At 39.8% G+C, this 14,137-nt stretch overlaps 1 long non-coding RNA gene across 1 annotated transcript in view; it reads right to left on the bottom strand.

The window, feature by feature from the left end:
* Positions 1–11,664: 11,664 nt before the first annotated feature.
* Positions 11,665–14,137, bottom strand: part of LOC119870019 — a 34,466-nt gene continuing 31,993 nt past the window's right edge. The window contains exons 3-4 of the long non-coding RNA XR_005355041.1: positions 13,096–13,154; positions 11,665–11,826 (exon numbers count right to left, since the gene is read on the bottom strand). This is a non-coding gene — a long non-coding RNA (uncharacterized LOC119870019). The remainder of the gene's footprint in view (positions 11,827–13,095; positions 13,155–14,137) is intronic.

Genomic DNA, 14,137 nt, shown 5'->3' with positions numbered 1-14,137 from the left:
GCCAAGGCATGGTAAAGCAGAGTGAGTACAGATGGCATGCAGAGAGCATGGAACATGTGCCAGGCACTGTGCTAGGTGCTGGCATACAACTTCCAGACTGCCCCTGCCTCCCCCGCTCCCCCAACAACCTCAGAAAGCCAGTATCCCCACCTCACAGATGAACACACATTGGGCTTTGAGAGGTAAAGTCACAGCCTATGGGAGGCTCATTGCTTCAGAAAGTGTCTTCTCACTCCCATTGCCTGGGCTGAGCCCCCCAAGTGCTTACCTGGCCCACGGCATTAACCTCCCAACCGCTTGCTCTTTTCCCACGCTTGCCTCCCCTGATTCATTTCCCATGTAGCAAAGTATGAGTTCGAAGGTTTAAATTGGATTACATCACACCCTGCCATCCTCCTACCTACCACTTTCCCATCACACCCCATAGATTCTCACTGTAGTTAAAATAAAATCCAGACTGGGAATGCCTGGGTGGCTCAGCAGTTGAGGGTCTGCCTTTGTCTCAGTCTGTGATCTCAGGATCCAGCATTGAGTCCCACATGGAGCTCTCTGCAGGGAACCTGCTTCTCCCTCTGCCTCTCTCTCTCTCTCTCTCTCTCTCATGAATAAATAAATAAATCTTAAAAAAATAAAATAAAATCCAGACACTTCTATCTGATCTTGCCTCTGACCTCCTCATACCATCACCTCTTTCCTTCCCACATTCTGGCCATGCAGGCTTTCTCTCTGTGCCCATGCACATCCTGTTCCCTCTGCTTTAAAGGCTTCTCCCTACAAATGTGTATGTGTGACTTGCTCCTTCTATTCATGCAGGTAGTAACTGAACTACCACTTCTGCCGGGCCTTTCTCATCGTCCAATCTGGACCATCCCGTCAGGCCTTTCCATCACATCACACCTCTGTGTTGTCTTTATAGTTTTCATCACCGTCTGAGGGTTCTTGCTTCTTGCCCATTCTCCATTAAATGATAATTCCAATAGGGCGGGAACTTTGTCTTGTGCTCTGCTGTATCCACAATGGGCACACAGTACCTTGCCTAATCTTTGTGCTTAGGGAACGAAAGGAGAGACGAACCGATGAGTCATGGAGTTGAACTGATGTGTCTATGGCTCCAAAGCTAGTCTTCTCTCTGTTGTATAACAGTGATTACTGTGAAGCTGGACACTGATGCCTGGTACAGGCACTATCTGTCTTCAGGTTGAAAATAACTCTAAACATTGCAAAGGGTATTCTGAGGGGAAGTGTGAGGCTAGCTCTTCCATACTCTATCCCTATACTTAGCATGTCTATCCTAATTTTTATTCCTTCCTTGTGTTATTTGTATGAAGGTTTCTCTCTCCTAATAGTTTATGAGTTCCTTTGAAGGCATCACCATTTAGCACAGTGTTTTGTATTTAGGTAGCATTAATTAGCCTTTGTTTGGTAAAACTAAGTAGTTTAATGTATAATCCCTTTGACCTAGGGAGACTGGTTTTCTTATTGCCCACAAATGTTTTTTCTTTGTTTCTTTACAGTTCTCAGTTCTCCACCTGTATCTGCTGAAGGGCCGTAATAGACACTCAGTAAATGTTTGTTGCCACCAAAATAAGGCCCATCCTGCAATATAAACTGTAAAAAAACAAACAGAAAACTTGCTATTCAAAAAGGGTTGTGGTGAGTTCTGCATTTCATGACAGTCATCAAACATAGACATCACTGTGCCCAGCTAAGAAGACACCTACACCCCTTGAAAATAACTGGGAATTGTTAAGAAGAACTGAGGGTAAGGAGGAAATAATTCTAGTGATATTTAAATTTAAACATTTTTTTTTCTAAAACCTTGGGAGAAATTTTATTTGTCTGAAAACAACCTGGATTTACATTAATTCAAAAATAGCTGTTCCAGACAAACAAAAGTTAAAGGAGTTCATTACCGCTAACCCAGCCTTACACGGAATATTAACAAGACTTCTCTAAGCTGAAAAGAAAGGGGGCTAATGAGTAATAAGAATACATATGAAAGAATGTTTCTCACTGGAAAGGTAAATATATAGTAAAGGTAGTGGATGAATCACTTATAAAGCTAGTAGATTAAAGATTAAAAGGCAAAAGTAGTAAAAACTATGATGACAATAACTAATTAAGGGATACACAGACCAAAAAGATGTAAAATGCGGCAAAAAAATCGCCAAATATGGGAGAGAGTAACAATGTTGAGCTTTACAATGGGATCAAGTTAACTAACTTAAGTTTAGTTATCAACTTAAAATAGACTGTTACAGATATAAGTTGTTATATGTAAGCCTTATGGTAGTCACAAGCAAAAACCCACAGTAAGTACACAAAAAGAGAAAGAGAAAGGAATATAAGTATAGCACTAAAGAAAGCCATTAAACACAGAAGGAAAGAAAAAGAGAAGCAAGGAACGAGAGGAACTACAAAAAACAATGGAAAAAATGGCAATAAGCACATGCCTATCTATACTTACTTTAAATGTAAATGAACTAAATTCTCTGATCAAGAGACAGAGTGACTGAATGTGTTAAACAAGGCCTATCTATATGTTACCTACAAAAGACTCACCCCAGATGTAAGGATACACACAGCCTGAAAGTAAAAGTACGGAAAAAGATGTTTCATGCAAATGAAAACAAAAAGAAAGCTGGAATAACTATACTTACATCAGATAAAATAGACTTTAAAACACATACAGTAATAAAAGACAAAGTATTACATAATGATAAATAGGCAAATCCAACAAGAAGATATAACATTTATAAATAGTTATGAAGTCAACGTAGGAGCATCTATATCTATAAAGTAAACATTAACAGACCTAAAAGGAAAAATTGATAGGAATACAATAATAGCAGGGGACTTTAATATGCCACTTACCTCAATGCAGGCAGAAAACCAATAATGGAAAGTTGGCCTTAAATGACATGTTAGACCTGATGGACTTAATAGATATTTATGGAACATTCCATCCCAAAGCAACTGCTTACATTCTTCTGGAGTGTGCATGGAATGTTTTCCAAGATAGATCATATGTCAGGCCACAAAACAAGTCCTAATAAATTTAAAAGGATTGAAATCATATCAAGCATTTTTTCTTACCACATTGATATGAAACTAGAGGTCAATTCCATGTATGAAAAAATGTGAAATTTGTGAAATCTTCACAAATATGTGAAGATTAAACATGCTACTGAACAACCAATGGATCAACGAAAAAAATCAGAAGAGAAATCAGAAAATATCTTGAGACAAATGAAGATGGAAATGTAACATAGCAAAATTTGTGAGATGTGGCAAAAGCAGTTCTAAGAGGAAAGTTCATAGCAATAAATGACTACCACATGAAACAAAAGGCTCAAGTAAACAACCTAACTTTATACTTCAAGGAAATAGAAAAAGAAAATGACATGAAGCCCAAAGTTTAATAGAAAGAAGGAAATAACAAAGATTAGCACAAAAATTAATGAAATAGAGACTAAAAAGACAATAGAAAAGATCAATGAAATTAATAGCTGATTCTTTGAAAAAGATAAACAAAACTGACAAATCTTCAGCTTGACTCACCAAAAAAAAAAAAAAAAAAGAGGACTCAAAATAAAAAATCGAAGAGGAGATGTTACAACTGGTGCCACAGAAATACAAAGGAATATAAGACTACCATGAACAATGATAGGATAACAAATTGAGGAATCTAGAAGAAATGGATAAATTCCTAGAAACATACAATCTATCAAGACTGAAACATACTGAAATAGGAAATCTGAAAAGTAGATTACTAGTAAGGAGATTGAATTAGTCATCAAAAACCTCTCAACAAACAAAAGTCCAGGACCAGACAGCTTCCCTGGCAAATTCTACCAAATTTCAAAGAAGAATTATTACCAATTACTCTGAAACTATTCCAAAAAATAGAAGAGAAGGGAACCCTTTCAAATTCATATATAAAGCTAGCAGTTTCCAAAACCCGACAAGGATGCCACGAAAGAAATTACAAGCCAATATCCCTGATGAGCATAGATGTGAAATCCTCAACAAAATATTAGCAAGCCAAATTCAATAGTACATTAAAAATATCATATATCATGATCAAGTAGGATTTATTCCAGAGATGCAAGGATGATTCATATCCATAAACCAGTCAATGTGATAGATGATTAACAAAATAAACAACAAAAATCACATGATCATCCTCATAGATGCAGAAAAAGCATTTGACTAAATGCTTCATCAATTTATCAGAAAAACTCTCAACAAAGTGAGTAGAGAGAGAGTGTACCTCAGAGTAATAAAGTCCATATATGACAAGCCTACAGTTAACATCATACTCAATGGTAAAAAGCTGAAAACTTCTCCTCAAAGATCAGGAACAAGACAAGGGTGCCCACTCTTGTCACTTTTATTCAGAAATTCGTATTCAACAACTTAACTTCTTTTTTTAAAGATTTATTTATTTATTTGTTTATTTATTTATTTAAGACAGAGAGAGAGAGAGAGCGGCAGAGACACAGATAGAAGGAGAAGCAGGCTCCTTGCAGGGAGCCTGACGTGGGATGTGATCCCAGGTCTTGAGGATCAGGCTCTGGGCTGAAGGTGGCGCTAAACCCCTGAGCTACCCGGACTGCCCAACAATTTAACTTCTGAAAGTCCTAGCTAGAGCAATTAGGAATTAGGTAGAAATAATAATTGTTATCATTATTATAGACATCCACATTGAAAAGAAGTAAAATTGTCACTAGTTGCAAACGACATACAGAAAACCCTGAAGACTCCATCAAAAAATTATAAGAACTAATAAATGAATTCAATAAAGTTTCAGGATACAGAATCAATACACAAAAATCTGTTGTGTTTGTATACATTAATAACGAACAATTGGAAAGAGAAATTAAGATAACAATCCTATCTGTAACTACATTAAGATAATATAATATCTAGGGATAAATTTAACCAGGGAAGTGAAAAACCTATGCAATGAAAACTATAAGACTAATGAAGACTAATAAACTAATACAAGAAATGGAAGAAGACATAAATAAATGGAAATTTATTGGATTAGAAGAATTAACATTTTTAAATGTCCACACTACTCAAAGCAATATTTAACTTCAATGCAATTGCTACTAAAATTCCAATGGCATTTTTCACATAAATGGAACAAACTTAAGATCTGAATGAATGGAACCATAAAAGACCCCAAATAGCTAAAGTGATCCCAAGGAAGAATAACAAAGCCAAAGGCATCATGTTCCCTGATTTCAAACTATATTACAAAACTATGGTGATTAAAACAGGATAGCATTGGCTTAAAAACAGACACATAGATCAATGAAATAAAATAGGGATATAAACTCACATGTACCTGGTCAATTAATTTATAAGAAAGGAACCAAGAATATCCAATGGGGGAAGCACGGTTCTCTTTAGGAAATGGTGTGGGGACAACTGGACAGCCACATGCAAAAGAATGAAACTGGACCACTTTTTTACACTATATACAAAGTTAAGTCAGAATGGATTAATGACTTGAACATAAGACCTGAAACCATAACACTCCCAAGAGAAAACATAAACAGTAAGCTCCTTGACTTGGGTCTTGACAATGATTTTTATAATATGACACCAAAAATAAAAGCAACAAATGCCAAAATAAACAAGTGGGACTAAGTCAAACTAAAAAACCTATGCATGGCTAAGGAACCCATCAACAAAATGAAAAAGGAACCCACAAAATGGGAGAAAATATTTGTGAATTATATATCTAATGAGGGGCTAATATCCAAATACATATAAAGAACTCATACAATTCAACTGGAAATAAAACAATCTGATTTAAAAAAAAAGGTGGAAGATTTGAATTTTTCCAAAGAAGATATACAGATGACCAACAGGTACATGAAAAGATGCTCTACATCATTAATCATCAAGGAAATGAAAATCAAAACCACAATGAAATATCACCTCACACCCATTAGAATGGCTATTATCAAAAAGACTAGAAATATCAAATTCTGATGAGGATATGGGGCAAAGGGAACCCTGTGCATTGTTGGTGGGAGTGTAAATTGAGGCAGCTGCTACAAAAAACAGTATGGAGGTACTTCAAAAAATTAAAAATGCCAGATTTCTGGTTGTACTACAAAGCTGTGGTCATCAAGACAGTGTGGTACTGGCACAAAAACAGACACATAGATCAATGGAACAGAATAGAGAACCCAGAAGTGGACCCTGAACTTTATGGTCAACTAATATTCGATAAAGGAGGAAGGACTATCCATTGGAAGAAGGACAGTCTCTTCAATAAATGGTGCTGGGAAAATTGGACATCCACATGCAGAAGAATGAAACTAGACCACTCTCTTTCACCATACACAAAGATAAACTCAAAATGGATGAAAGATCTAAATGTGAGACAAGATTCCATCAAAATCCTAGAGAAGAACACAGGCAACACCCTTTTTGAACTCGGCCACAGTAACTTCTTGCAAGATACATCCACGAAGACAAAAGAAGCAAAAGCAAAAATGAACTATTGGGACTTCATCAAGATAAGAAGCTTTTGCACAGCAAAGGATACAGTCAACAAAACTGAAAGACAACCTACAGAATGGGAGAAGATAGTTGCAAATGACATATCAGATAAAGGGCTAGTTTCCAAGATCTATAAAGAACTTATTAAACCCCACACCAAAGAAACAAACAATCCAATCATGAAATGGGCAAAAGACATGAAGAGAAATCTCACAGAGGAAGACATACACATGGCCAACATGCACATGAGAAAATGCTCTGCATCACTTGCCATCAGGGAAATACACATCAAAACCACAATGAGATACCACCTCACACCAGTGAGAATAGGGAAAATTAACAAGGCAGGAAACAACAAATGTTGGAGAGGATGTGGAGAAAAGGGAACCCTCTTACACTGTTGGTGGGAATGTGAACTGGTGCAGCCACTCTGGAAAACTGTGTGGAGGTTCCTCAAAGAGTTAAAAATAGACCTGCCCTACGACCCAGCAATTGCACTGTTGGGGATTTACCCCAAAGATACAGATGCAATGAAATGCCGGGACACCTGCACCTCGATATTTATAGCAGCAATGGCCACAATAGCCAAACTGTGGAAGGAGCCTCGGTGTCCATCGAAAGATGAGTGGATAAAGAAAATCAAAACCACAATGAGATACCACCTCACACCAGTGAGAATGGGGAAAATTAACAAGGCAGGAAACAACAAATGTTGGAGAGGATGCAGAGAAAAGGGAACCCTCATACACTGTTGGTGGGAATGTGAACTGGTGCAGCCACTCTGGAAAACTGTGTGGAGGTTCCTCAAACAGTTAAAAATAGACCTGCCCTACGACCCAGCAATTGCACTGTTGGGGATTTACCCCAAAGATACAAATGCAATGAAACGCCGGGACACCTGCACCCCGATGTTTATAGCAGCAATGGCCACGATAGCCAAACTGTGGAAGGAGCCTCGGTGTCCAACGAAAGATGAATGGATAAAGAAGATGTGGTTTATGTATACAATGGAATATTACTCAGCTATTAGAAATGACAAATACCCACCATTTGCTTCAACGTGGATGGAACTGGAGGGTATTATGCTGAGTGAAGTAAGTCAGTCGGAGAAGGACAAACATTATATGTTCTCATTCATTTGGGAAATATAAATAATAGTGAAAGGGAATATAAGGGAAGGGGGAAGAAATGTGTGGGAAATATCAGAAAGGGAGACAGAACGTAAAGACTGCTAACTCTGGGAAACGAACTAGGGGTGGTAGAAGGGGAGGAGGGCGGGGGGTGGGAGTGAATGGGTGATGGGCACTGGGGGTTATTCTGTATGTTAGTAAATTGAACACCAATAAAAAATAAATTAAAAAAAAGATGTGGTTTATGTATATAATGGAATATTACTCAGCTATTAGAAATGACAAATACCCACCATTTGCTTCAACGTGGATGGAACTGGAGGGTATTATGCTGAGTGAAGTAAGTCAGTCAGAGAAGGACAAACATTATATGTTCTCATTCATTTGGGGAATATAAATAATAGTGAAAGGGAATATAACGGAAGGGAGAAGAAATGTGTGGGAAATATCAGAAAGGGAGACAGAACATAAAGACTCCTAACTCTGGGAAACGAACTAGGGGTGGTAGAAGGGGAGGAGGGCGGGGGGTGGGAGTGAATGGGTGACGGGCACTGGGGGTTATTCTGTATGTAGGTAAATTGAACACCAATAAAAAATAAATTAAAAAAAAGAAAAAAAAATTAAAAACAGAACAACACATGATCCAGCAATTCCAATTCTGGGTAGTTACCTGAAGAAAACAAAAAATGCCAACTCAAAAAGACACATGACCCCCCGTGTTCATTGCAGCATTGTTTACAATAGCCAAGATATGGGGAAAACTTAAGTGTTCATCAATGGATGAACAGATAAAGAAATTGTGTGGGGTGTACATGTGTGTGTAATAAAATATTACTCAGCCATTTAAAAAAAGAAATCTTGCCATTTGTGACAACATGATTGAAGCTCAAGGAAATTATGTTATGTAAAATAAATCAAACAGAAAACAAATACTGTATGATCTGTCATATATGGACTCTAAAAATAAGCATATGAACAAACCAAGCTCATAGGTACACAAAGCAGAGTGATGGATGCCAGAGGCAGTGGGTTAGGGGTGGGACAAAGAGTGAAATTTTTTTTTAAAAAATTTTATTTACTTATCAGAGAGAGGACAAGCATGAGCTAGAGGGGAGGAGTAGAGAGAGAGGGAAAAGTAAACTCCCCGCTGAACAGGGAGCCCCATATGAGACTTGACCTCAGGCATGACCTGAGCCAAAGCAGATGCTCAACCAACTGAACCACCCAGGAGCCTGTAAACTTTTTTGTTACATTTAGTTTAAATAAATGGAACTTAAAAATAGCTGAATAAACTGTGAAACATCCCTAATATGAATATTATTCAGTTTGAAGGAGGTAGCTCTTTTCACATTAACCTAAAAAGATTTCCATGGTATATTGTTAAATGCAAAAATAAAATAAGTTGTCTAGAATACAGTGTATTTGTATTTAAAAAATGTGTTGATAAGCATGTGTTTATTTCTATGGGCATGGAGAAATGTGTGGAAGGATACACACCAAGCTGTTAAAATCTGTCATCACAGTGGGTTGGGAATAGAAGGGTTGTGGCAGATGGTAGTCTTTGACTTTCCCTTCATATGTGTCTATACTGTTTTAGTCTTTACAATGAGAGTATTGCTTTTGAATAAAAATATTTTTGAAAATAAAGATTAAAATAAAATGCGATGTTTTCCCTGGCATAGGGCATACATCTCAGCTAGATAATAATCTTCAAAGTGTTCAGTGACTAGTGAGTTAACTTTCTTCTCTTGCTCCGTGTCCCCTGGTGAGCTCATCTCTTGCTCACAAATCCAGTTATCAAGAATAAATGGCAGGCTGCTGGGAATTGACCCTAAGGAAACAGTCCAAAGAGAGAGCTCAGAGAACGCTTTCTCCTTGGGGTTATTTATCACATTGCTGTTTCGTAAGATTGTAATATTGGATACAACATAAATGCCCTACAATAGGGAAAAAGCTAAATAAATTATGATACATTCACTTGGAAATATTAAGAATGACTAAAACAGAGGCACCTAACACTTCATAGTAACCTGGAAAATGCTCATATTACAATGTTAATTAAATAGCACAGTGCATGAAACTAAATTCTATGAAAACAATTATATGAAAATGATCAGAAAAAGACAAGATAGAAAGAGACACAACCAAGAGACTGAAGTGGCTTAGCATGATGCTCGGAAGCAGCCCTCCAAAGCTCATGCGTGCAAGTTATTAGAGGAATGTTAAATAGTCACTCTGGGAGAACCATCCCTAATTGTATAAATCACTGGGGGATGTCAGTCCCAGAGTTATAAGTCTAGCTTAAAATCATTTAAGAAGATGACACTTTGGCCAATATTTTCAAATAGCCTGAGAGCATCATTTTTTTGTTCTTTCTACCAATTGCACTGCAGGAGAGAGTTGCACTTACCTCAGGAGATAAGAAAGAAAACGAGATGCTTTTGTTTTGTAAACTTGGTCAGTGTCTTGTGAGATCTCAGGGGGAATTATTTTTATTAGTCCTGAACATCATGAGGAAATGTTAATTCTAGTTCAATTTGTTGAAAATCCCAAGAGAAAAACCATGTAAGGGCCACAAAAAGAAAAAAAAAAAAAAAGTATGGTCTGTAGAAAATGGTAGCTGGAGCACTGGATTGGGAGTCAGGAGGATGTGCATTCATTCATTCATTCATTCCTACCTGTTGTGTGTAATAGACTTCAGAATGTAAATCTGTTAAAGCGATCTGGCCGCAGCTGTCAGGCAGCTCAAGCTATGGTGAACACCCAAAGGACACAGCCAAGTCATTATAGTACAGAGTATTAGGAACGGTGATAAAAAAGGATATTATGGAGAATGAAGGAGAAAATTTCTGATTCCTCTTGAGATAGTAGGTTTGACGCCAAAACAGAGGTAACCCTTAAATAACCAGGCTCTGGAATGCTGACTGTTAGGAGGCAAGATAGAGCAGTGGTTAAGGACATGATTTTCGAGGCAGGCTCAAGTCCCAGCTCCATCAGGAAGTGTGTGACATTGGGCACATTATTTAACCTCTGGAGAGTGATTTTCTCATCTGGAAAAAGAGATAACAGTACACACCACACAAGACAAGGGCTGGAACTCCAGGAGAAGTTGACCATGCAGACCTTAGCACAGAGCCTGGCATATAATTCCAGCTAAATAAATGGTAGCTATATTAACTATGAACTAACAACTTCTCGGCCTCAGTTATTTTGACCAGAACAAGGCAGATGGTATGATACTGCTGTGGAATATAAATCATTTGCTACTTCAGGCACTGGATTTTGATCTGCAGGGTGTGGAGCTACATTCTTAAGCATTCCAACCTGTTACTATTAATCATTTCCCTTGGAAACATTTCCGGAGTCAGTCTCCGGAGTGAATTCTGTCAATGGGGCTGTGGGTGTGTGAACAGAAGGGATCTTACTCATGTGGGAGCTACTCTGCCCTTCCCTGGTGTGGTACAAATTAGAGGAAGATTGTGGGACTTCTCGTCTACTCCCATGGGCCCCTCCAGGGAGGGCTTCTTGACAGCATTGTGGTTTGGGTTGTCATCACAACTAACCACTCATTTCTCAACTGATGTCTCGTGTCACTCTGTGCGTCCCGGCCAGGCTGTGGGGAAGACGCCTGCAGAGCAGCAAGAGGGTAGCATGGCTGGGCTAAGCAGCTGGCCTGGGGGGGTGGGGGTGGATAAAGCAGGCCCTACTGAAGCCAGGTACCTCAGATGCAAAACCAAGATTTCTCCTTTGCTTTCTGGAGTACCACAGAGTCACTTGAGCTGCACTATCTAATCCTGGATGGGACTATATTCCAATGCAGCTGCTGAATTCCTGCAGACATCCTAGCATTAACTTTGATAAATGGGGCCATACAGGTTCAGAACAATAATAAAACCATCACTTCATTGAGTCCTAAATTTCTTGTTGAATTATTGCTTTACTAGCATACCATTATCATGTCCATTTCATAGGTGAAATCATGGAGACACAGAGAGATTAAGGTCTTTATTTGAGTGTGCACAGCTAGCAGGAGGTGAGCCAGGGTTTAAATCCTGGCAGTGGGAATTCTAAGCCTGAAGACTTCATCTCTGGGCGTGCTGCATCCCAGTGAAGAGGGAGCAGAACGGGGCCCGTGAGCCCACTGAGTCTGACATAGGAAGATTCTGAGGTCCTAGAATAAAACAAAGAGGTCTCCTGATAGTAGTAGTAGTAGTAGTAGTAGTAGTAGTAGTAGAAGAAGAAGAAGAAGAAGAAGAAGACGACGACGTCGACGACGACGACGACGACGAAGAAGAAGAAGAAGAAGAAGAAGGAGAAACCACCACAACAAAGAGGTCTCCCGGAGGGGTCTTATGTGAACACTCATCAGCTACATAGAATGAACGAGTTTCACTGGTTCGGGTCCTTACTGAGCAAAGGAGGATCAGGACAGGTGGATGGAGAAGGTTTTGCTATTTTTCTCTTGAGAGAAAAAGGCCCTGGACAGGGGGGTTCTATGATTCCTGAGAGTGAATGAGAGCCCAGGGAACAGAGACAAAGGCTCTTGCAATGTAATTATGGGCTAAGTGGGGCAGAGAGCAGGGTGAGGGAGGGCCTGAAAGGTATTACTGCATCTCTTCCACAGTTGAGTCAAGGCTGGCCCTGCTGATTTAGAACAGTTTGTTCAGAGGGGATTACTTGAATCTCTCTGACTTGGACATTCCTAAATTCTATGGTTCATCAAGTGTCAGAGAGCTCGAGGGGAGCATTTGGTTAAAGCAGTGGCCTCAGGCAATATCAAAGCCAAAGCCATCTGTAGGAGTACTGGGTCCAGGTCAGCCCCAGCCAGGAGGGATTTGCTGGTCACCTGAGTGGCAACACCTGTCCTGGGTATACATGTGGCATAAGGACACAACATGGGTGTTGCTGGAAGACCAGTAAGATTGAGCCACAGGCACCCAAGAAGTCATGGATACTGGAAGCACTGACATTAAATTCCTCTTAAGAGGTCACTTGGTTTTGAAAAGACAACCCTAGGGTGAGATGGAGATGGGCCTGGAAAGACACGAGGAAAGTAAGTGGAGTAGAAGTGAGTGGGGGAGGACAGACTAGCAAAGGAAGAGAAGCCAGGAGCCCCAAGAGCATGGAGGAGAGAGGAACCTGGCAGGGGGATGGGAATGGAAGAGGCAAGCCAAGAAAATCCCCTGTGGCTGAGGAATTCACAAGAACTGGACCACATGCCTAATAGTTAGCTCCACCTTTGTACTGGGTCGCGGTATGGAAGCCAACCTCTCCCCCATTATTTCCCTCAATTTTTTTTTCTTTTTTGGCAAAATGTGCTACATTCAGCTACATTCAGCATGTGTAAGTAGCATATTGGGGAAGTCAATATGGGGCTGAGTTGCTTGCTGGGGTTTGCAAGAAGCAAAGACAAGGAAGAGCTGCAAGGGGGGAGTCTCACCGAGGAAGAGTGACATCAGGCGTCCTGTAATGCTCCTGATCTGCAGTCTCAGTGACCCACTGTCCCACAAGCAGATGTGTAGTCAGAAGGCCAGGAGGAGGTTAATCTCCCATCATCACAAGAAGAAAGAGTACAGGACAATGAGATACTTTGAGAGATGACATTCACGTGATTTTGTTATAATTTTTCTATTTTATTAAGTTATATTGTTAACCTCCTATTGTGCCTAATTTGTAAATTAAACTTTATTATAGGTAAGGGAAAAAACATAGTATACATAGGGTTCAGTACTGTTTACGGTTTTAGACATCCACTGGGAGGTCTTGGAGCGTATCCCCTGCAGATATGGTGAGACTACTGTCTGGCAAAACTCAGGGTCAGGCCTGGCTAGGCAAATTCCCAAGACCAGCTCCGTGGAGCTGTGGAGCTTTAGCACAGCAGAATCCCCTGGAAGGTTTGCTTGGAGACTCCATCTCCAGGGTTTGACTCAGCTGGCTGGGGTGGGACTTGAAAATTTTGCCTTTCTGATGCCCTCAAGTGAGCGGATGCTGCTGGTGGAAGAGTCCTAGAGGTACTGGAGCAATGCTGAGTTTCTTACTAACCATGGGGGAGGATATAACCCAATTTTATCTGAAACTCAAAGGAAAGAGTGATTTCTCGGTTATAAAAAGTGATGTACAAAAAGCCACCAGCAAGTTCCCAGGAAAGTATTTTGGAAGTTCAAAGAAGGAGAGAATGCCCATAACTCCTTTGCATGTAGTGCTCAATCAGTACTGCCAGGCTCCCTGTGGGGTTAAGAAGTGTGACAACTTATTGTAAACGAATCTAATTAGGGGGTCAGGAAGCCCAAGTTTGAGTCCTAGCTAAGGCTCTTACCATCTGCATGGCCTTGGGGGGCAACTCATTAACCTCTCTGACCCCATTTTCTCTACCTTACCCTGGGGAACTTGTCTCTGATTATTGCTGCTACCACCATGCTAGCTTCCTGGTCTGCATGTGGATGCAAGATTCCGTCCTTGAATCCCTGTAGCACACCTGACAT

Source organism: Canis lupus, chromosome 2, assembly GCF_011100685.1.
Source record: "Canis lupus familiaris isolate Mischka breed German Shepherd chromosome 2, alternate assembly UU_Cfam_GSD_1.0, whole genome shotgun sequence".
NCBI lineage: Eukaryota > Metazoa > Chordata > Mammalia > Carnivora > Canidae > Canis > Canis lupus.
This window is presented reverse-complemented; position numbering and strand designations above follow the sequence as displayed.